Below are 20,663 nucleotides of genomic sequence, written 5' to 3'. Positions count from 1 at the left end.
CAGACCACATATACTTCTCACCAACTGGCTGCAAATTTGGAGGTTCCCACCATGCCCTCAAGTTCGATAACTCACTAAAACAATTCACAGAATGCAGAAAAGCATGAGAGTTTCTTTCTCTTTTTTTTTTTTTTTTTTTTTGAGACGGAGTCTTGCTCTGTCGCCCACGCTGGAGTACAGTGGCCACCATGCTTGGCTAATTTTTGTATCTGTATTAGAAATGGGGTTTCACCATGTTGGCCAGGCTGGTCTTGAACTCCTGACCTCAGGTGATCCACCCGCCTTGGCATCCCAAAATGCTGGGATTATAGGCATAGCCACCATGCCCGGTCGACTTCTAGAGTTTCAATAACAGAGATGTGATTCAAGAAGGGAGACATGTTTTGTAGATGGCAGGAGCTTCATGAAAAGAAGCCAATGAACGGCAGGACGTGTAGCTGTCTACCTACAGGAAACCAGCCAGGAGCCTCCCCACAGGGACTTCAGCACAGATGGCTGGGAAAATCTGCATTAACCTGAGCTCTGGACCTAAGAGAGGACAAGGCCTTGACCATTTCTACAGACTCACAAGATGCAATCTCTGTGGTCCATGCCCGTGGTGTGATCTGGGAAACGGGGGGCCTTCTAAATGCCAACAACAAGGAAATCAAATGTGCAACAAACAGAAATACCGGCATTGACGTGGGCCATGGAGAGGCCTAAACAGATGACTGCAGTTCACTGCTAAGGTCATCAAAGGGGTGACTCTGAAATAATAAATTTCAGATGCCATGGCCCAAATAGCTGCATGAGGTGGGGAAGTCCTCCACATGCCTCTGCTTCCTTCAGTACCTGTTTATGAAATAAGCCGAGGTACTTCCCTGGGGAATTTCCTTTCTCTTTCTTTCTTTCGAGACGGAGTCTTGCTCTGTCGCCCAGGCTAGAGCGCAGTGCTGCAATCTCGGCTCAATGTAACCTCTCCCTCCTGGGTTTTAGCAATTCTCCTGCATCAGACTTCTGAGTAGCTGAGATTACAGGTGCATGCCACCATGCCCAGCTAATATTTGCATTTTTAGTAGAGACAGGGTTTCACCATCTAGGCCAGGCTGGCCTTGAACTCCTGACCTCGTGATCCACCCGTCTTGGCCTCCCAAAGTGCTGGGATTACAGGTGTGAGCCATCACGCCCGGACTTTTTTTTTATTTTTTGAGACGATGTTTCACTCTTGTTGCCCACGCTGGAGTGCAATGGCACGATCTCAGCTCACTGCCACCTCCTCCTCCCAGGTTCAAGCGATTATCCTACCTCAGCCTCTCGAGTAGCTGGGATTACAGGCACCCAACACCAAACCCAGCTAACTTATTGTATTTTTAGTAGAGATGGGATGTCACCATGTTGGCCAGGATGGTCTTGAACTCCTGACCTCGTGATCACCCTTCCTTGGCTTTTCTTTTGCTGGAATTACAGGTGTGAGCCACTGCACCCGGCCAACAACTGAGATTTAGAAGGCAGTCGAGTCCACTATACCGCACCTCACCTGGTTTCTTCCTCTGTTGGGGCCCCTCGTGGCCACTGTTCTGTTACTTTTTGGTCCTATTTATTTAAATGGATGGTGAGCTGTTTGTCCTCCAGGCTCCAACACTTCCACCTTCAGCTTGTATTACAACAATACCAGCCTTTCAAGCTACTCCGGGTGACCCCAGAACTCATTTGAACTCAGAAGCCCAAGAGTTTCATTCTTTTCACTTTAGGGGACTCAGTGCCCTGATCAGCATGAAGTCGAAGCAGAAGCGTGACCTCCATCCCTAATGCCTCAAGAATGAGGAGTGGAAGGTGTTGGCAGGAGGGTGGGGGTGAGGTTTGTAGATCTGTAACTGCATCAGACCAAATCTGGTTCAACTTTTTTTTTTTTTTTTTGACGGAGTTTCACTCTTGTCACCCAGGCTGGAGTGCAATGGTATGAACTCAGCTCACTGCAACCTCCACCTCCTAGGTTCAAGTGATTCTGCTGCCTCAGCCTCCAGATAGCTGGGATTATAAGGGTGCATCACCACCTGGCTAATATTTATATTTTTAGTAGAGACGGGGTTTTACCATTTTGGCCAGGCTGGTCTTGAAGTCCTGACCTCCACCTGCCTTGGCCTCCCAAAGTGCTGGGATTACAGGCGTGAGTCACTGCACCCGGCTCAGTTCAACTTTTATGTAATGAGGTTGTCAGTTGTTTTTCAATTGCCATGGACCCACAGGTTGAAGGGCATGTACCCTGTGCATGCCCAGGTTAACCAAGCATGCAACCACGGAGTGGAAACTAAAAGCTCAGCCTGAAGAGCTGAGACTGATTTAAGAACTGGACACTCCATGGCAGGAGCCAGGATCCAATCAGATTGAGTTTTGCTGTCACCCCATGGCAGGATCCAGTCAGATCACACCTCCCAGCATTACTTTAATGCAAGATCCAATCAAATCACAACTCATTACCCTATGCTTATAAAACTTGACATAGCCCCCAGCTGGGTAAGGGAGATTTGAGTATTTCTCCCTGTGTTCTCGCTAGCTGACTTACAAAAAAGCTTTAAAAAAAAGGCAATGCATGGTGGCTCATGCCTGTAATCCCAGCACTTTGGGAGGCTGAGGCAGGCAGATCACTTGAGGTCAGGGGTGCAAGACCAGCCTGGCCAACATGGTGAAACCCTATCTCTACTAAAAATACAAAAATTAGCTGGTCATGGTGACACATACCTATAATCCCAGCTACTTGGGAGACTGAGGCAGGAGAATCACTTGAACCCAGGAGGTAGAGGTTGCAGTGAGCCAAGATCACACCACTGCACTCCAGCCTGGGTGACAGAGTGAGAAGACTCTGTCTAAAAAAAGAACAGTTAAAATTAGCACCAAATGCTTTACGAGTAAAAAAAGTTTTTAGCTGCATATGTTTAAGTAACTTTTTAGATTGTAAAAAATACACATACAAAATGGAAAGGCACAAAGAAGACAGCAAAAAGTGCATGAGATCTCACATCCAAGGATAACCGCTGAGAACATGAAAGTGCTGACTCTTCCAGCCTTTATACTATACACATTTAGGCTGTTGTTTTGTTTTTATAAAACCGTAATCATATAATACAGATAGTTTTATAATCTGGTTTTTAAACACAACAATTACATAACATTTAGCTGTTTCTTTTGCATTCAGATTCATAAGGGTTCCAGTAACTCATTTATCAGAAAACCGAGAGAAATAGTCTCATTAAAATATAAGTACATAAGGCAGGCACGGTGGCTCACGCCTATAATCCCAGCACTTTGAGAGGCCGAGGTGGGCGGATCACCTGAGGTCAGGAATTCGAGACCAGCCTGGCCAGCCTGGACAACATGATGAAACCCCGTCTCTGCTAAACATACAAAAATAAGCCAGGTGTGGTGGTGCGCGCCTGTAATCCCAGCTATTCAGAAGGCTGAGGCAGGTGAATCGCTTAAACTCGGGAGGTGGAGGTTGCAGTGAATCGAGATCATGCCACTGCACTCCAGCCAGGGCGCCAAAGTGGGACTCCATCTCAAAAAAAGATAAAAATTAAAAATAAAAATAAAAAATATATATGTATATATATTTTTCCAGACAGGGTCTTACTCTGTCTCCCAGTCTGAAATACAGTGGCGTAATCATAGCTCACTGCAGCCTCAAGTTTCTGGGCTCAAGTGAATCTCCCACTTCAGCTTCCCAAGTAGCTGGATGCCAAGTAGTGGATGCCACCATGCCCAGTCAATTTTTTTTAATTTTTCATAGAAACAGAGTCTCACTATGTTGCCCAGTCCTAATAAACACTATGTGATGAAAAGAAAAAAGTAAATCACCCTAAAGTTAAGTCTTTAATGTTAAGTCTTTAACGAGAAATGCAAATAAAGCATTTCTCAATAGATTATGGCAAGAGAATCAACTGAAGAATAAACATCTTTAGTAAATCTTTTGCTCATGTGCATTAACCAATACTCTTGAAAACCAGGATTAATTTACTGTACCTTCTTAATATTCCTTTGAAATTCCTTATGGCGCACAGGTAGTGTAGAAAATAACTGCTTCACGCTGACTGTGGTCCCTCTGGGGTGGGGGTAGGGGGTTTTCTGGATGATTTTCCCATCGTGATCAAACACCAGTCGAGTCCCAACCTTCACCGATGCGTGGCAGGTAGAAATGGTGACATCGCTGTGAGAGAATACCAGGCATGGTGTGTTCAGTGAGAGACCCGTGATGTTGAGCATTGACTATGCTTTTCTTCACTTGCTTTTCTCTCAAAACTTTCTTAAAAAGCTGATGATCCCTCTGAGATAGCCAAGATCTAAACGGTTGAGGAGTCATCATAAAATCTAAGGTTCGGCATCTAAAAGACAGTGAGACAGAGAGCACTAAACATGCTTTGTTCTGATAAAAGTTTTGATTTCATTTTTCAGGTTGAATTGCAAAACCATAAATGATCTCAAGGTTTATTTATTCACAAATAGAGATTTGTTTTGTTATTACTCTTCAAATAAAATTGTAGCTGGGATTACAGGTGCCCTGCGGGGAGGCTCCTGGCTGGTTACCCGTAGGTAGACAGCTACACTTCCTTGCCCTTCATTGGCTTCTTTTCATGAAGCTCCTGCTGTCTACAAAACATGACCACCTGAGGTCAGGAGTTCGAGACCAGCCTGGCCAACATGTTGAAACCTCGTCTCTACTAAAAATACAAAAATCAGCCGGGTGTGTGGCAGGCGCCTGTAATCCCAGCCACTCGGGAGGCTGAGGCAGGAGAATCGTTTGAACCCTGGAGGCGGAGTTTGCCGTGAGCTGAGATCGAGCCATTGCACTCGAGCCTGGGCAACAAGAGTGAAACTGTGTCTCAAAAAAACAAAAATGTTATATATATATACACGTATGAAAAATATATACACACATACGTATATATATACACGTATGTGTGTATATATATACACGTGTGTATATATATAATTATTTATTTATTTATTTATTTTTTTCCTGGTTGGGTGCAGTGGTTCACGCCTGGAATCTCAGCGCCTTGGGAGACCGAGGCGGGAGGATTGCTTGAGCCCTGAGAGTTTGAGACCAGCGTGAGCAACATAGTTAGATCCTTGTCTCTATTTTTTTTTTTTTTTTTTTTGAGTCGGAGTCTAGCTCTGTCGCCCAGGCTGGAATGCAGTGGCCTGATCTCGGCTCACTGCAAGCTCCGCCTCCCAGGTTGACGCCATTCTCCTGCCTCAGCCTCCCGAGTAGCTGGGACTACAGGCGCCTGCCACCACGCCCGGCTAATTTTTTTGTGTGTGTTTTTAGTAGAGACAGGGTTTCACTGTGTTAGCCAGGATGGGCTCGATCTCCTGAACTTGTGATCCGCCCGCCTCGGCCTCCCAAAGTGCTGGGATTACAGGCCTGAGCCACCGCGCCCGGCCGCCTTGTCTCTAATTTTTAAATTTTTTTTTTTTTTTTTTTTTTTTGAGACGGAGTCTCGCTCTGTCGCCCAGGCTGGAGTGCAGTGGCGCGATCTCGGCTCACTGCAAGCTCCGCCTCCCGGGTTCACGCCATTCTCCTGCCTCAGCCTCCCGAGTAGCTGGGACTACAGGCGCCCGCTACCACGCCTGGCTAATTTTTTGTATTTTTAGTAGAGACGGGGTTTCACCGTGTTAGCCAGGATGGTCTCGATCTCCTGACCTCGTGATCCGCCCGCCTCGGCCTCCCAAAGTGCTGGGATTACAGGCGTGAGCCACCGCGCCCGGCCTAAATATTTTAATTAGAATAAAAATTATCCATTTTTTTTTTTTTGCATATGGCTGCTTAAACACGTTAGTTCAGAGATTCTGCCTTGTGAAAAGTGAATAGCACATAAATGCTCATTTTGAGGAATTACAAAGCGAACCCCAGGGTCACCACCTCCCAGGTTGACACACATTGTCACCGCGCCATTCTTTCCACTTAAATCTTCCCCCCCAACCCCCACCCCAGGTCCTGATTTTTATGGTAATTATGTCCTGTTTGTGTCTGTTATTTTGTCAACTAAGTATCCCTAAACAATATAGTCTGGGTTTTCGTTTGTTTTTTTTGTTTGTTTTTTTCAGACAGAATCTCACTCTGTCACCCAGGCTGGAGTGCAGTGGCATGATCTCGGCTCACTGCAACCTCTGACTCCCGGGTTCAAGCAGTTCTCCCGCCTCAGCCTCCTGAGTAGCTGAGATTACAGGCGCCGTCCACTGCACCCGGCTAATGTTGTATTTTTAGTAGAGTCGGGGTTTCACCATGTTGGCCAGGCTGGTCTCGAACTCCTGACCTCCAGCGATCTGCCTGCCTCGACCTCCCAAAGTGCTGGGATTACAGGCGTGAGCCACCATGTCTGGCCCCTAAACAATATAGTCTTGATATTGTTGTAACTGAGCGAGTTATAGAGAAATGCCGCATCATGAGACTGATTTAGGAGTCCCTTATTGCCGGTGACTGAGAGATGGCTAGAGCTCAAAATTCTTTTGGCCCTGAAGAAGGGGCTAGATTTCTTTTTATACCGTGGTCTAAATAGGGGAGGGGGAGTTTAGCTGAAACAATTTTTACAGAAGCAGAACAGGGAAAAATTAAAAAGATTAATTGGTTACATAAATAGTTACAGAAAAATAAACAGTTCCAGGTGCAGGGGCTCAAACTACCACAAAGAGATAAATGCAGGGTCTTTTGGTATCATCCACTGAGCACGTCCCCAAGAGCTGCTGGTTCAGCTTGCCTCGATACCTTATCAGTAAGTGCATTCCTAGACGTGCATGGAGTCAGCTTAGACTAGTTATGCCTTTAAGGGAGGGGGCTGCAAGTGAAGGAACTAAAATGGAGCCTGTCCGGCTCTCTCAGCTAAGAGAGACAATCACGTTAAAATAAGGTAGGGTATCACAATATAGGTAAGCATACAGCATATATTTAATATGTCTGGCTTTTTTTTTTTTCCATGTAGAGATGGGGTCTCACCACATCTCTACATAAAAGGTGGTTAACGAGATCCAAGGTGGTCTCCATCTCGTGGCCTCTAGTGATCCTGTAACCCCAGCCCCCCAAAGTGCTGGGATTACAAACATGAGCCACTGGTGCCCAGCCCTGGCTTCTTTTTTGTAGACATTATTTTAGAAGTCATTTTATTGTGAGTAACAACGGAAGTATTCATTTTCTCTGTAGTATGCTGTTCTATTTCATGACTCTCCACCATATATTTATCCCTCCTTCTTGCTCAGGGACACTGGATTGTTTTCCATTTTAACCTGCTATGAACAATTCTGCAGGGAATATTCTTTTTTTTTGTTTTTTTTGGAGACAGAGTCTCGCTCTGTTGCCCAGGTTGGAGTGCAGTGGCGTGATCTCGGCTCACTGCAACCTCCACCTCCTGGGTTCACGCCATTCTCCTGCCTCAGCCTCCAGAGTAGCTGGGACTACAGGTATCCGCCACCACGCCTGGCTAACTTTTTGTGTTTTTAGTAGAGACGGGGTTTCACTGTGTTAGCCAGGATGGTCTCTATCTCCTAACCTCATGATCCGCCCACCTCGGCCTCCCAAAGTGCTGGAATTACAGGCGTGAGCCACCGCGCCCGGTCTCTGCAGTGAATATTCTTATACAGAGGAACAGGCATGGGGTATGTACTAATGAATGGGACTGCTGGCTCAGTGGTCCACCTGGCTTTCCACCCTACTAAATTGTTTTCCAAAGTTGTTATACTGGTTTATGCGCTCTCTCACTGCTCACCAGCAGGGTAGAATTCCTGATGTTTGCATCCTGCCTAAAGCTGGTGGGTGTAGCGTGGTATCCTAGGGTAGTTTTAGTTTGGATTTCTCCAGACTTCTCTAAGTTGAGGACCTTTTCATATTCACTGGCCGCTGTGACTGCTCTTTTGTAATGTACCTGCTCAAGTCTTTCACTCTTTTCTCATTGCAAACGTACATCCTAGGTTTCCAGCAGGAGCAACAGGCCTGTCAATTCTGACACAAGGTGGGTGAATCGGTAACTTTTCTGGTTTGTTTTCCCACTGCTCGTTATCCTTCTGTTTTCTTTAACGGCTTTCTGCCTAGATCAGGAGGGATGGACTTTCTTTTGAAACCCAGTAACACAACTGTTATTTCAGTACAGAGCTAAGACAGGAATAGCAGACATGGTTCAATGGTCCCTGCACCTAGAGAGTGCCGTGGAAACAGGGCCCAGTCACCCTCTAACTGCACTGCACAGTCCCATGAAACCAGAAAGACAACCCAGGTTGGAGAATGTCATCTTTCATTTAAGACCAAGTTTTGCAGGGTCTTTTTAATTTGTTTTTAAGTCTGCTACCTAACTTCCTTTGGGCTTTTATTTGTGAACTTATAACTTAGAGGACATGTAATCTCACTCTTCTAGCAATTTCTCTAGGAGATGATAACAATGTGGGCAACATGGTGAAACCCCATCTTTACAAAAAGTACAAAACTTAGCCAGGTGTTGTAGCACGTGCCTGTAGTCCCAGCTATTCAGGAGGCTGAGGTGGTAGAATCACTTGAGCCCAGGAGGTCAGGGCTGCATTGAGCTGTGATCATGCCACTGCACTCCAGCATGGGCAACAGAGTGAAACCCTGTCTCAAAACAAAAACAAAAACAAAAAAAAAGCAATCAAGCATCTCCAGGGTAAATGAGAGCAACATGAAGAATAAGCTGCTTATAAATACTTATAAATTAAATTGATAAAAACAATATACCACATCATAATCTAGTCTCAGCAAGGAAAACAACAGGCCAACATTAGAAGGCACCAATGACATAAAACAGATCTTGAACATTTTGGTATTAGATCATGAAGGACTAGCTCAAGCTGCACTCAGGGCTTAAGAATCACAAGCCACGTTACACATACAGTACTTCAGACATTCTTCATTCCTGACTGAGTTTTTTTGTTTTTGAGACGGAGTCTCACTCTGTCATCCAGGCTGCAGTGCAGTGTCATGATCTCGGCTCACTGCAGCTGCCGTCTCCCAGGTTCAAGCAATTCTCCTGCCTCAGCCTCCCCAGTAGCTGGTATTACAGGTGCCCACCACCACAGCCAGCAATTTTTTGTATTTTTAGTAGAGAAGGGGTTTCACCATGTTGGCCAGGCTGGTCTCAAACTCCTGACCTCAAGTGATCTGCCCGCCTTGGCCTCCTAAAGTGCCAAGATTACAGGCATGAGCCACTGCACCTGGCCCTTAATGAGCTTTGAATCCAGTAGGTGCATTTTTGGCCCTATTGGAGCAGACAACCTACTGCCATTTGTGGAAATTAGCAAGCTTGTACACAAGCAATGTACAAATACAGGCTGGTTAAGAGAGATTGGAAATATGACTCAGGACTTATCATTAAGTAACAGAATATTACACAGGTAGTAGCCTTCCCTGTCACACACCTTGCTTTCAAATTTATTTTCAGTCAGCACGTAATTTTTTTTTTTTTTTGAGATGGAGTCATCCTTTCGCATCCATCAGTAGAGATGGAGTTTCATCGTGTTGTCCTCTCGAACTCCTGACCTCAAGTGATCCACCTGCCTTGCCCTTCCAAAGTGCTGGGATTACAGATGTGAGCCACCATGCCCGGCCAGCACCCAATAATTTAATTGGCATACTTAACTCTGTTCCACCCGGAACAGACTTAAGGCTTCTTAGACTTCTAAAGATTTTTTAAAGTCTTCTTTTTCCTTTTGGTTTCTTTAGTTTGTAGTTAAGGATTTGCAGACTTGCCTCCTATAATGTCTTCTTTTATTTTTTATTTTTTAATTTTTTTTTTTGAGACAGAGTCTCACTCTGTCACCCTGGCTGGAGTACAGTGGTGCGATCATAGCTCACTGCAGCTTTGAACTCCTGGACTCAAGCAGTCCTCCCACCTCAGCCTCCTGAATAGCTGAATACAGGCACGTGCTACCACACCTGGCTAATTAGTATTATTTTTTTTTTGTAGAAATGGGGTCTTGCTGTATTGCCCAGGCTGGTCTTGAACTCCTGGGCTCAAGCCATCCTCCTGCCCTGGCCTCCCAAAGTGCTGGGATTATAGGCATGAGCCACGGTGCCCAGCCTTTGTCTTAGTTTTTGGTCCCCCTCACCCGACCCCAGAGTTCTAGAACCATTCCCTTGCAAAGAAAGGGACTGGTCACGGCTGGGGATGGAGAAGTGCTGTGGTAGGAGCCCTTTCTTCTCTTTCTTCCCCAGCTGGATCGCCAAACCTACCCTGCGGTCCTCATCTTCCTGGCCCCATAGCTCCTCCTCGCCAAGCATGTCTTCCCCACTGCAGAGAGCTGCGGGAGGTACCAAGAGGGCCTTGTCTGCATCTTCTAGTTCCTCTGCCAGTCTACCCTTCGATGGCAGGGACTGAAACCATTCCTCAGAGGGGTAAGTAGATGTTGCATTGTGCGGCCACTTCCTGTGTCCGTGGCAGCCTTCCCCCTCTCGTTTTCCCACATTGATGATAATATGCGTGGGACTGTGTGAAAACACCAGAAGTGCTGTACTCGTTCAGCACAGTGACACCTTCCCTCCAGCTCCAGTTTTTTTTTTTTTTGGCGGTCCTAGATGTTGTAGACATCAAAATAGTAGTACATCCTGTTTTTTGTTTGTTTGTTTGTATGAGATGGAGTCTCGCCCTGTCGCCCAGGCTGGAGTGCAGTGGTGTGATCTTGGCTCACTGCAACCTCCGCCTTCCGGGTTCAAGCACATCCTGTTTTTAATCCATCATCCATCGTGTCTAAACCTCTCTTAAACACATTTCTGTGTTCAGCATGTACAACCCCTGGTGGGGGCTGGGAGGTGACAGATGGGAGAGTAAAGAGTTCTTTATTTGTTGCCTGGTAAATTGTATATACTTTTTAGCTGGTATCCACTAGCTTTCCTACTTGGGGATTTTGTAAACAGGTCTGTGTATCCTTATTTATTACCACATATGAGTTTATTCTGTATAGGTTATAATAATATATCTTGGTTTTTTAACTTTCCAGAAGGAAGAAAGCTAATGTCATACAGATCTTCTTTGTCCCCTGGCTGTTTTAATTGGCTTTCTCTGAATCATTTCTGTTTCTGTCAGTGCTGCTGTGGTGTACCCGATTATATCAATGTTATAAACTTGAATTGATAAGACGTGGTTGATGTTTCACGGGGTGAAATTTAACTCTAGGTCCATATTACTCTCCCGTTTATGGATGAATGATGGATGACTTCCTGGGCCATGATTATTTTTCTCTACAAAGAGCAGTGATCTCTCTACCCTGAGTAGCATTTGATTCTCTTCTTCGGAGAGAATACTGGGAAGGGTTGTCCTTCCCCTGCCTCATTTCCTCATTCTTCGTCTCCACTGCTTTCATGTGAAAGTTTTCCTTTAAGACTTTGTCCTGGCCGGGTGTGGTGGCTTACGCCTGTAATCCCAACACTTTGGGAGGCCGAGGCAGGTGGATCACCTGAGGTCAGGAGTTTGAGACCAGCCTGGCCAACATGGTGAAACACCTGTAATCCCAGCTACTCAGGAGACTGATGCAGGAGAATCACTTGAACCTGGGAGGCAGAGGTTGTAGTGAGCCGAGATCACACCATTGCACTCCAGCCTGGGTGACGAGAGTGAAACTCTGTCTCAAAAAAAAAAAAGACTTTGTCCCAACTTCCTACTAACAATAAGCTCATTTTTTCTTAAAATCTGAACATGTTTTTCTCATGGAGATGGGGTGCGGTGAGAGAATAGGGAGGGAATTAGGGTGGTTATATTTAAAGGGAACGGTACTTTCTCACAGGAATACTGACTCTTTGTTAGCTGATGAAGGCAGTGACTTTGAAGATAGCTTCAATCGCAATGTGAAGAAGAAAGCAGCAAAACGACCACCGAAAACAACGCCGGTGAGTCAGCCAGTTTTCTTTTGTTTTTGAATCTTGTGGGGGAAGCAGCCCAGCTACTCGGGAGGCTGAGGCAGGAGAATGGCGTGAACCCCAGGGGCAGAGCTGGCAGTGAGCCGAGATTGCGCCACTGCACTCCAGCCTGGGTGACAGAGCGAGACTCTGTCTCAAAAAAAAAAAAAGAAAAAAACTTAAAAGAGGTTCAGGTGATATGGTTCAAAAAAGGACAAGATTTACAAAGTATTAAGGGACGGAAATAGGAAGAAGAGAAATTTCGAAGAGAAAAGAAGAGAAAAGGACGTTAGGATATAGAGATACAGGAAGGGGACTCAAGGACTTTTTTTTTTTAAGGGAAAAAAGTTAATAAACTTCAAAACAGTATAAAAATCAATTATTTCAGGACTGAGTCTAACTCAGACTGTGCTGTGGAATGGGCAGCGTAAGCCTACTTGTGTGATAATGATGAGACCAAGTGTTAATGTCACTGTTACCTTTTTTTCATATTTCTGATCTTTTTATACATATTAGGTGGCAAACAACCAAAGAAAGGGTCCTGAGTGGTACATCATCATAGCCAGAAACAGTCAGAGCCACCAGCCAATGATCTTTTCAATGCTGCGAAAGCTGCCAAAAGTGACATGCAGGTAAAGCAGTGTCTTACCTCTGTTGATACCATCTCACTTTTTGTAAGGTGGTAAGGACAAGTGTCTACAAACTTGATTTGATGTGAACATTTCAGTGAATGTAACATATCAAGAAAGATAAGATTATGGGGTGAATCCTTGGAGTAATAGAAGGGTAACCTTGAATGAGAGAGCATTTTTTTTTTTTTTTTTTTGAGACAGAGTGGTGCAACTGACCTCCCAGGCTCTGGTGATACTCCCACCTCAGACTCCCAGGTGGCTGGGACTACAGGTGCATGCCATCGTGCCTGGCTAATTTTTTTGTATTTTTTTGCAGAGAAGACAAGGTTGTGCCATGTTACCCAGGCTGGTCTCGACCTCCTGGGCTCAAAGAATCCTCCCGCCTCAGCCTCCCAAAGTGCTGGGATTATAGGTGTGAGCCACCGTGCCCGGCTGTTTTCTGTATTTTTTGCAGAGTGGGGTGTGTCTCGTTCTGTTGCCCAGGCTGTTCTTGAACTCCTGGCCTCAAGCGATCCTCCTACCTCAGTCTTCCGAAGTGCTGGATTACAGATGTGAGCCATTGAGCTTATTCAAATAAGGGATCTTTTCACAGCGCGTCTAGTTTGTTACAGAACCCCAAAGTATCATTCATGCTCATCATTGACTGAAATAACAGTAGTTATGAGGACTGCTATTAAAGCTTGCTATTTAAAGTGTTAATAAAGAAGCATGTATATTACCACATCACCAGTTTAAAAAATATTTTGATTACTTTTTAATTGTATTTAATATTTTGACTGAATTTCAGGGTAATTGGTTTTCCTTGCAAGTCCATGTATTTAATTCTGTGCACTTTAAACATTATGCTAAGCAGGCTATAATAGTCTTCCCCAGACTGTCAGGTGCCTGAGGCACAAAAGAGATTAGAAATCCCTGGCTGGCTTTTAGGGGAAGGGTGGGCACTGCAGAAAACTTTCTACCTAGCCAAATGCATGTTTTGGCCAAATACATGTTTTTTTCTTATTAAAGGATTTTGAGGCCCAGTGCGGTGGCTCATGCCTGTAACTGCAGCATTTTGGGAAGCCGAGGTGGGTGGATCACCTGAGGTCAGGAGTTCAAGACCAGCCTGGCCAATATGGTGAAACCCCATCTCTACTAAAAATACAAAAATTAGCCAGGTGTGGTGGTACGTGTCTGTAATCCCAGCTACTTGGGAGGCTGAGGCACAAGAATCGCTTGAACCCGGGAGGTGGAGGTTGCAATGAGCTGAGATTGCGATGTTGCAATCCAGCCTGGAGGATAGAGCGAGACTGTCTCAAAAAAAAACAAAAACAAAAACAAAGCATTTTAGGTCAATATAGCAAGGAGTCCTCTTCCTTGAAAGCACACCGCCTGGGTGTACCATCATGCCTCTGATCCAGCTGGGTGCTGTCGGGATCGCCTCCCTGACTGTCTTCCCCTCCACAATTCTCCCTCCCCTGCAGGTCTCTGATCAGGCTGTCCCCTCCAATGCTGAACCCCACCCCCCAGACCCTGCACAGCTCTCCCACCCAGCCCAGCTCCTCCTCCCCTGCTGGGTCTCTAGGGTTTGCCCGTGTGTGTTCCTCAGGGGTTGGTGACCTAACCTGGGCAGGGAAGAGGGGCTGTCTGAGGTCGGTGGGGCAGAAGGTGGGGCTCTGAGGGCCTTGGTTGGCTCCCACCCCCCACTGGGCGATCTCTGGGTGGAGACCCTCCGAAGCTCCAGTGCTATGAGATCCCCCGCGCGCAGGAGCTGAAAGGATTTGCAAATTTGGGTTATTAGAAGGGCCCAGCCTCCTGAGGGCTCAGCCGCCAGTAGGTGGCCTCCCCTTCTGGAGAATGGAGAGGCTGAAATAGGGCTGACTGCAGTCCCTCAGTGATGTGTAGGAGGGACGCAGGTGGCTCACGGAGCATGGCTGGGGTGAGTGGGGCCCGTGGGAAGTCATGCCACACCTGTTCGCCTGCAGCTGCTTCCAGGGCACAGCCTCAGGACTGGGGTCACCATGACCCCTCTCCCTCAGGGCTGGCCACTGCACCCCCATGGCGCCCCCCACACACTTGCCTTGGCCTTGCCCTGGAAGTTGAAGGTCAGCACGTACTCCCCAGGCCGAGTCTCACTTTGGCGGATCACGAAGAGGCCGTGGTTCCAGGGCCCCCCTGCCAGAACCAGTTGAGCAGCCTTGACCCGGGACAGTGTCCCGTGGAACCATGGGTAGTCGGATAGCTCCAGCTCGGGTTCAGCCTCGGGATCCGTCTCTGCACCCTGTTCCCCTGAGGTGGGGATGACAGTGTGAGGAACATGGGGGGAAGGAGAAAGGGGGACAGATAAATAAATGTGAGAAGAGAGGTGACATCTTGTTGGTTTTTTTACATGCAAAATGCTGTTGGAATAATTTTTTAAAAGTTTGTTGGGTTTTAGTTTTTATTTTTTTTTTGAGACGAAGTTTCGCTCTTGTCGCCCAGGCTGGAGTGCGATGCTGCAATCCTGGTGGCTGACTGTAACCTCTGCCTTCCGGGTTCAAGCGATTCTCCTGCCTCAGCCTCCTGAGTAGCTGGGATTACAGGCGCCCGCCACCACACCCAACTAATTTTTGTATTTTTAGTAGAGATGGGGTTTCACCGTGTTGGTCAGGCTGGTCTCAAACTCCTGACCTCAGATGATCCACCCACCTCGGCCTCCCAAAGTGCTGCGATTATAGGCGTAAGCCATTGCACCCAGCCTTATTTTTTATTTTTTAGAGATGGAGTCTTGCTGTGTTCCCCATGCTGGTCTCAAACTCCTAGGCTCAAGTGATCCTCCTGCCTTGGCCTCCCAAAGTGCTGGGATTACAGGTGTGAGCCACTGCACCTGGCCTGAATATTTTTTTGTTTGAGACAGAGTCTTGCTCTGTTGCCCAGGCTGGAATGCAGTGGCATGATCTCGACTCACTGTAACCTCCGTCTTGCAGGTTCTAGTGATTCTCCTGCCTCAGCCTCCCGAGTATCTGGGATTACAGTCATGCACCACTATATCAGGCTAATTTTTGTATTTTTAGTAGAGACAGGGTTTCACCATGTTGCTCAGGCCGGTCTTAACTCCTGAGCTCAGGCAATCTGCCCGTCTTGGCCTCCCAAAGTGCTGGGATTACAGGTGTGAGCCACTGCGCCCAGCCAAATAATTTTATTTATTTATTTATTTTTTGAGGTAGGGTCTTGCTCTGTCACCCAGGCTGAAGTCTAGTGGCACAATCATAGCTCACTGCAGCCTTGGCCTCCTGGGCTCAAGCAATCCTCCCACCTCAGCCTCCTGGGTAGCCAGGACTATAAGCCTGTGCCACAATGCCTGGCTAATTTTTGTTTATTTTTTGTAGAGACAGAGTCTTGTTGCCCAGACTAGTCTGGAAGTCCTGGGCTCAGACAATCCTCCTGCCTTGGCCGCTTGAAGTGCTGAGATTACAGGTATGAGCCACTGTGCCCAGCTGGAATAATTTTAGAGTTGGGCAGGGAGCTGACCCAACCCACTGGTGAAGTCTATGAGGTAAACTGAGGCACAGAGCTGTGAAGGACTATCCTGGAGTTGCTCTGTAAGTCATCAGCAAACTTAGGAACAAATCCAGTCGCCTGTTCCCAATCCCTGATTCCAACCCTATGGACCCTTTTCTGTGAGCTCCTTCCTTCCCTCCCTCCCTCCCTCTTTTCTTCTTTTCTTTTCTTTTTCTTTTTTTTTTTTTTTTTCCACAGGGTCTCTCTCTGTTGCCCAGGCTGGAGTACAATGGTGTGATCACAGTTCACTGTAGGCTTGACCTCCTGGGCTCAAGTGATCCTCCCACCTCGGCCTCCCAAGTAGCTGGGACTACAGGCACAAAAATGTTTGTGGCCAGGCGTGGTGGCTCACACCTATAATTCCAGCACTTAGGTCAGGAGTTCAAGATCAGCCTGGCCAACATGGCAAAACCCCATCTCTACTAAAAATACAAAAATGAGCCAGGCGAGGTGGCGGGCACCTGTAATCTCAGCTACTTGGGAGGCTGAGACATGAGAATTGCTTGAACTTGGGGGTGGAGGTTGCAGTGAGTTGTGATCCGCCACTGCACTCCAGCGTGGGCAACAAAGTGAGACTCTTGTCTCAAAAATTTTGTACAGATAGCGTCTTGCTATGTTGTCCAGGCTAGTCTCAAACTCCTGGCTTCAAGTGATCCTCAGCCTCAAAAAACACTGGCTGGGATTACAGGTGTGAGACACTGCACCCAGCCCCTGTGAGCATTTTCTTTTCTTTCTTTTTTTTTGAGACATAGTCTCACTCTGTCGCCCAGGCTGGAGTGCAGTGGCGTGATCTCGGCTCACTGCCACCTCCACCTCCCGGGTTCAAGTGATTCTCCTGCCTCAGCCTCCCGAGTAGCTGGGACTACATGTGTGCACCACCACACCCAGCTAATTTTTATATTTTTAGTAGTGACGGGGTTTTGCCATGTTAGCCAGGCTGGTCTCGCTCTCCTGACCTCAGGTGATCCGCCCGCCTTGGCCTCCCAAAGTGTTGGGATTACAGGCGTGAGCCACCGCACCCGGCCCCTGTGAACATTTTCTATTGAAACTGGGTCCAGTGGGAGGGGCCAGGTTCCTAGACAAGTCTACAAAAGCCAGAAGTACTTCGGAGACGTGTGAAGGACCCAGGAGGATGAGATGTCACAGCTTCTGAGGCTTAGCAAGGTTTAGGGAGCCCATGGGTGGCCATGGCTGGGGGTGGGGGTCCAGGAGAGGTGGGATGGGAAGAGCAGCCTGTCCCCACTGGCACCTGTGTTATTGCTGTCACTGCCGCTGCCGCCCGGGGATTCCAGGGTCTGCAGAAAGGTCTCTAGCGGGACGTGGATCAGGGATTCTCTGACGGCATCTCGACCTCGGCTGTGGGGGGCTGTCACCACTGCACCCACGGCTGTCGTCTCTGGGGGGCGGGGCAGGTCGACTGCTGGGGAAGTGGCAGGTAAGATGCACGTATCTTTATCTGTCCACCCTGAGTGTGCCCCTCCTTCAACCCTGTCCCCCTCCCTACCATCAGTCAGGAGCTCACAGCTGCAGGAGGCCACGCGGCTGGCCAGACAGCCTCCTCGGGTACAGGAGAGCTCGGTGTCTTCCTCACTGTCACTGTGGAGACAAGAAATGGAAACCATGTCCTGCCGTGGGACTTGGACTCGGAACACAGGCTACTTATGTGGCCAGGCAGTGGCTGGCAGTCCCAAGGCCCAGCATCTAGGCCTCCTGGCTCTGGTCACCTCCCTCTGCCTCCATGTCCCTCTGTCCCACCCTACACTGGCTCTGTGGCCACCGTGTGATTGACCAGGCCACTGTTGGGGCTCAGAAAACAATACCGCAAAACAAACTCCTCAGCAGCAGCCTCAAACAAAAAAGTTTTTCTCTGACCTTCTCCTGCCTACTTGTCTCTCAGTCCTCTTCTCCCCAGAGGCACCAGAGAAACAAAAGTCCCTCTTTCCCAAGGTGGGTCACAGAAACCAGAACCCCTTTTTCCAAAACGTAGTCATAAAACCTAAAAATATTCTTTTTTTTTTTTTGAGACGGAGTCTCACTCTGTTGCCAGGGCTGGAGTGCAGTGGCGCGATCTCGGCTCACTTTGCCTCTGCCTCCTGGGTTCAAGCGATTCTCCTGCCTCAGCCTCCTGAGTAGCTGGGATTACAGGCATCTGCCACCATGCCCGGCTAATTTTTTTGTATTTTTAGTAGAGATGAGGTTTCACTGTGTTGGCCAGGCTGGTCTCAAACTGACCTCGTGATCTGCCTGCCTCGTCCTCCAAAAATGCTGGGATTACAGGTGTGAGCCACTGCGCCCGGCCAACCTAAAAATATTCTATGTAAAAACTTGTCATAAAGAAATTATCCAGCCAGGCACAGTGGCTCATGTTTGTAATCCTAGCATTCTGGGAGGCTGAGGTGGGAGGATCACTTGAGGTCAGGAGTTTGAGATCAGCTTGGGCAACATAGCGAGACCCCCATCTTTTTTGTTTGTTTGTTTGTTTTGAGATGGGAGTCTTGCTCTGTCACCCAGGCTGGAGTGCAGTGGCACGATCTCAGCTCACCGCAACTTCTGCCTCCCGGGTTCAAGTGATTCCCCTGCCTCAGCCTCCTGAGTAGCTGGGATCACAAGCATGCGCCACCATGTCCAGCTAATTTTTTTTTTTTTTGTATTTTTTGCAGAGATGGGGTTTCACCATGTTGGCCACGCTGGTCTCAAACTGGTGATCTGCCCGCCTTGGCCTCCCAGAGTGTGGGGATTACAGGCGTGAGCCACTGCACCTGGCCACGAGAACACGTCTTTTTTTTTTTTTTTTTTTTTTAGACAGAGTTTTGCTCTTGTTGCCCAGGCTGGAGTGCAATGGCGCAATCCTGGCTCACTGCAACCTCTGCCTCCCGGGGGTTCAAGCAATTCTCCTGCCTCAGCCTCCCGAGTAGCTGATATTACAGGCATGTACCACCACGCCCGGCTGATTTTGTATTTTTAATACAGATGGGGTTTCTCCATGTTGGCCAGGCTGATCTTAAACTCCCAACCTCAGGTGATCCGCCCACCTTGGCCTCCCAAAGTGTTGGGATTACAGGCATGAGCCACCGCGCCCGGCCCTGAGAATCTCGTCTTAATAAAAGAAAATTAGCTGGGCGTGGTGGTGAGGCAGGAGGGTCAATGGAGTCCAGGAGTTGGAGGCTGCAGTGAGCTGTGATCATGCCCCACTGCCCTCCTGCTTGGGCAACGGAGCAGAAAAAAAAAGTAAAAACAAAAGGAAAGAAAGAAAGGGAAGAAGGAAAGGAAAGCAAGAAAGAAAGAAAAAAAGAAAGAAAGAAATTACCCAATCTGCCTGGTTTGACTGTAGGTCATAAGAGCCCCATTCAAGATAGGGTTCTGTCCCACACCCAGAAGGAAGGAATGCTACTCAGAGAGGCCAAGAAGAATCTGGACAGACAGGCCTGGCTGGGTCCCCTGCTCAGTCTATTCCCTTTAGATCCTACCCTTTGTGTCCAATCCTCTTTCTACACTGCTGTCCATACTTTGCTGAACCTAAGCATAAAAATGGACCATTTCCCTGTATCTTTTTTTTGAGACAGAGTCTCCCTCTGTTGCCCAGGCTGGAGTGCAGTGGCGTGATCTCGGCTCACTGCAACCTCTGCCTCCCAGGTTCAAGTGATTCTCCTGCCTCAGCCTCCCAAGTAGCTGGGATTACAGGCGCATGCCACCACCAGGCCCAGCTAATTTTTGTATTTTTAGTAGAGATGAGCTTTCACCATGTTGGCCAAGCTGGTCTCAAACTCCTGACCTCGTGATCTGCCTGCCTCGGCCTCCCAAAGTACTGGGATTACCGGCATGAGCCACCATGCCTGGGCTTTTTTTTTTTTTTTTTTTTAGACTGAGTCTCATTCTGTCACCCAGTGGAGTTCAGTGGTGCAATCTCAGCTCACTGCAACCTCCGCCTCCCAGGTTCAAGCAATTCTCCTGTCTCAGCCTCCCGAGTAGCTGGGATCACAGCGGGCCCGCCACCACCTCCAGCTAATGTTTGTATTTTTAGTAGAGATGGGGTTTCCCCATGTTGGCCAGGCTGGTCTCGAACTCCTGACCTCAAGTGATGTGCCTGCCTCAGCCTCCCAAAGTGCTGGGATTACAGGCGTGCACCACCACGCCCGGCCCTCCCCTGTATCTTTGAGTCTTCATTCTGAAGGCTCCTATGTATACACGTTAAATAAATTTACACGCCTTGTCTCCTATTAATCTGCCTTGTGCAGCTAAGCACTGTGGCTCATGCCTGTAATCCCAGTGCTTTGGGAGGCTGAGGCAGGCGGGTCTCTTGAACCCAGGAATTCAAGACCAGCCTGGGCAACATAGCACGATCCCGATCCTGTCTCTAAAAAAAAAAGAAGAAAAAAAAAGGCCAGTTGCAGTGGCTCACGCCTGTAATCCCAGCACTTTGGGATGATGAGGTTGTCAGATCACCTGAGGTCAAGAGTTCGAGATGAGCCTGACCACCATGGGGAAACCCCGTCTCTGCTAAAAATACAAAAATTAGCTGGGCTTGTTGGCAGGTGCCTGTAATCTCAGCTACTTGGGAGGCTGAGGCAGGAGAATTGCTTGAACCTGGGAGGTGAAGGTTGCAGTGAGCTGAGATTGTGCCATTACATTCCAGCCGGATGATGGAGCGA

The 20,663-nt window shown here is 47.7% G+C and overlaps 1 pseudogene; it reads right to left on the bottom strand.

Annotated features, from left to right (window-relative positions):
- Positions 1-2,907: 2,907 nt before the first annotated feature.
- The window catches only part of LOC117981023 (SH2B adapter protein 2-like), a 34,060-nt pseudogene continuing 16,304 nt past the window's right edge, over positions 2,908-20,663 (bottom strand).

The sequence above is a fragment of the Pan paniscus genome, chromosome 6 (genome assembly GCF_029289425.2).
Source record: "Pan paniscus chromosome 6, NHGRI_mPanPan1-v2.0_pri, whole genome shotgun sequence".
In the NCBI taxonomy this organism is placed as follows: domain Eukaryota; kingdom Metazoa; phylum Chordata; class Mammalia; order Primates; family Hominidae; genus Pan; species Pan paniscus.
Note: the sequence above shows the minus strand (reverse complement) of the source record. Positions and strands in the feature narration are given on the sequence as shown.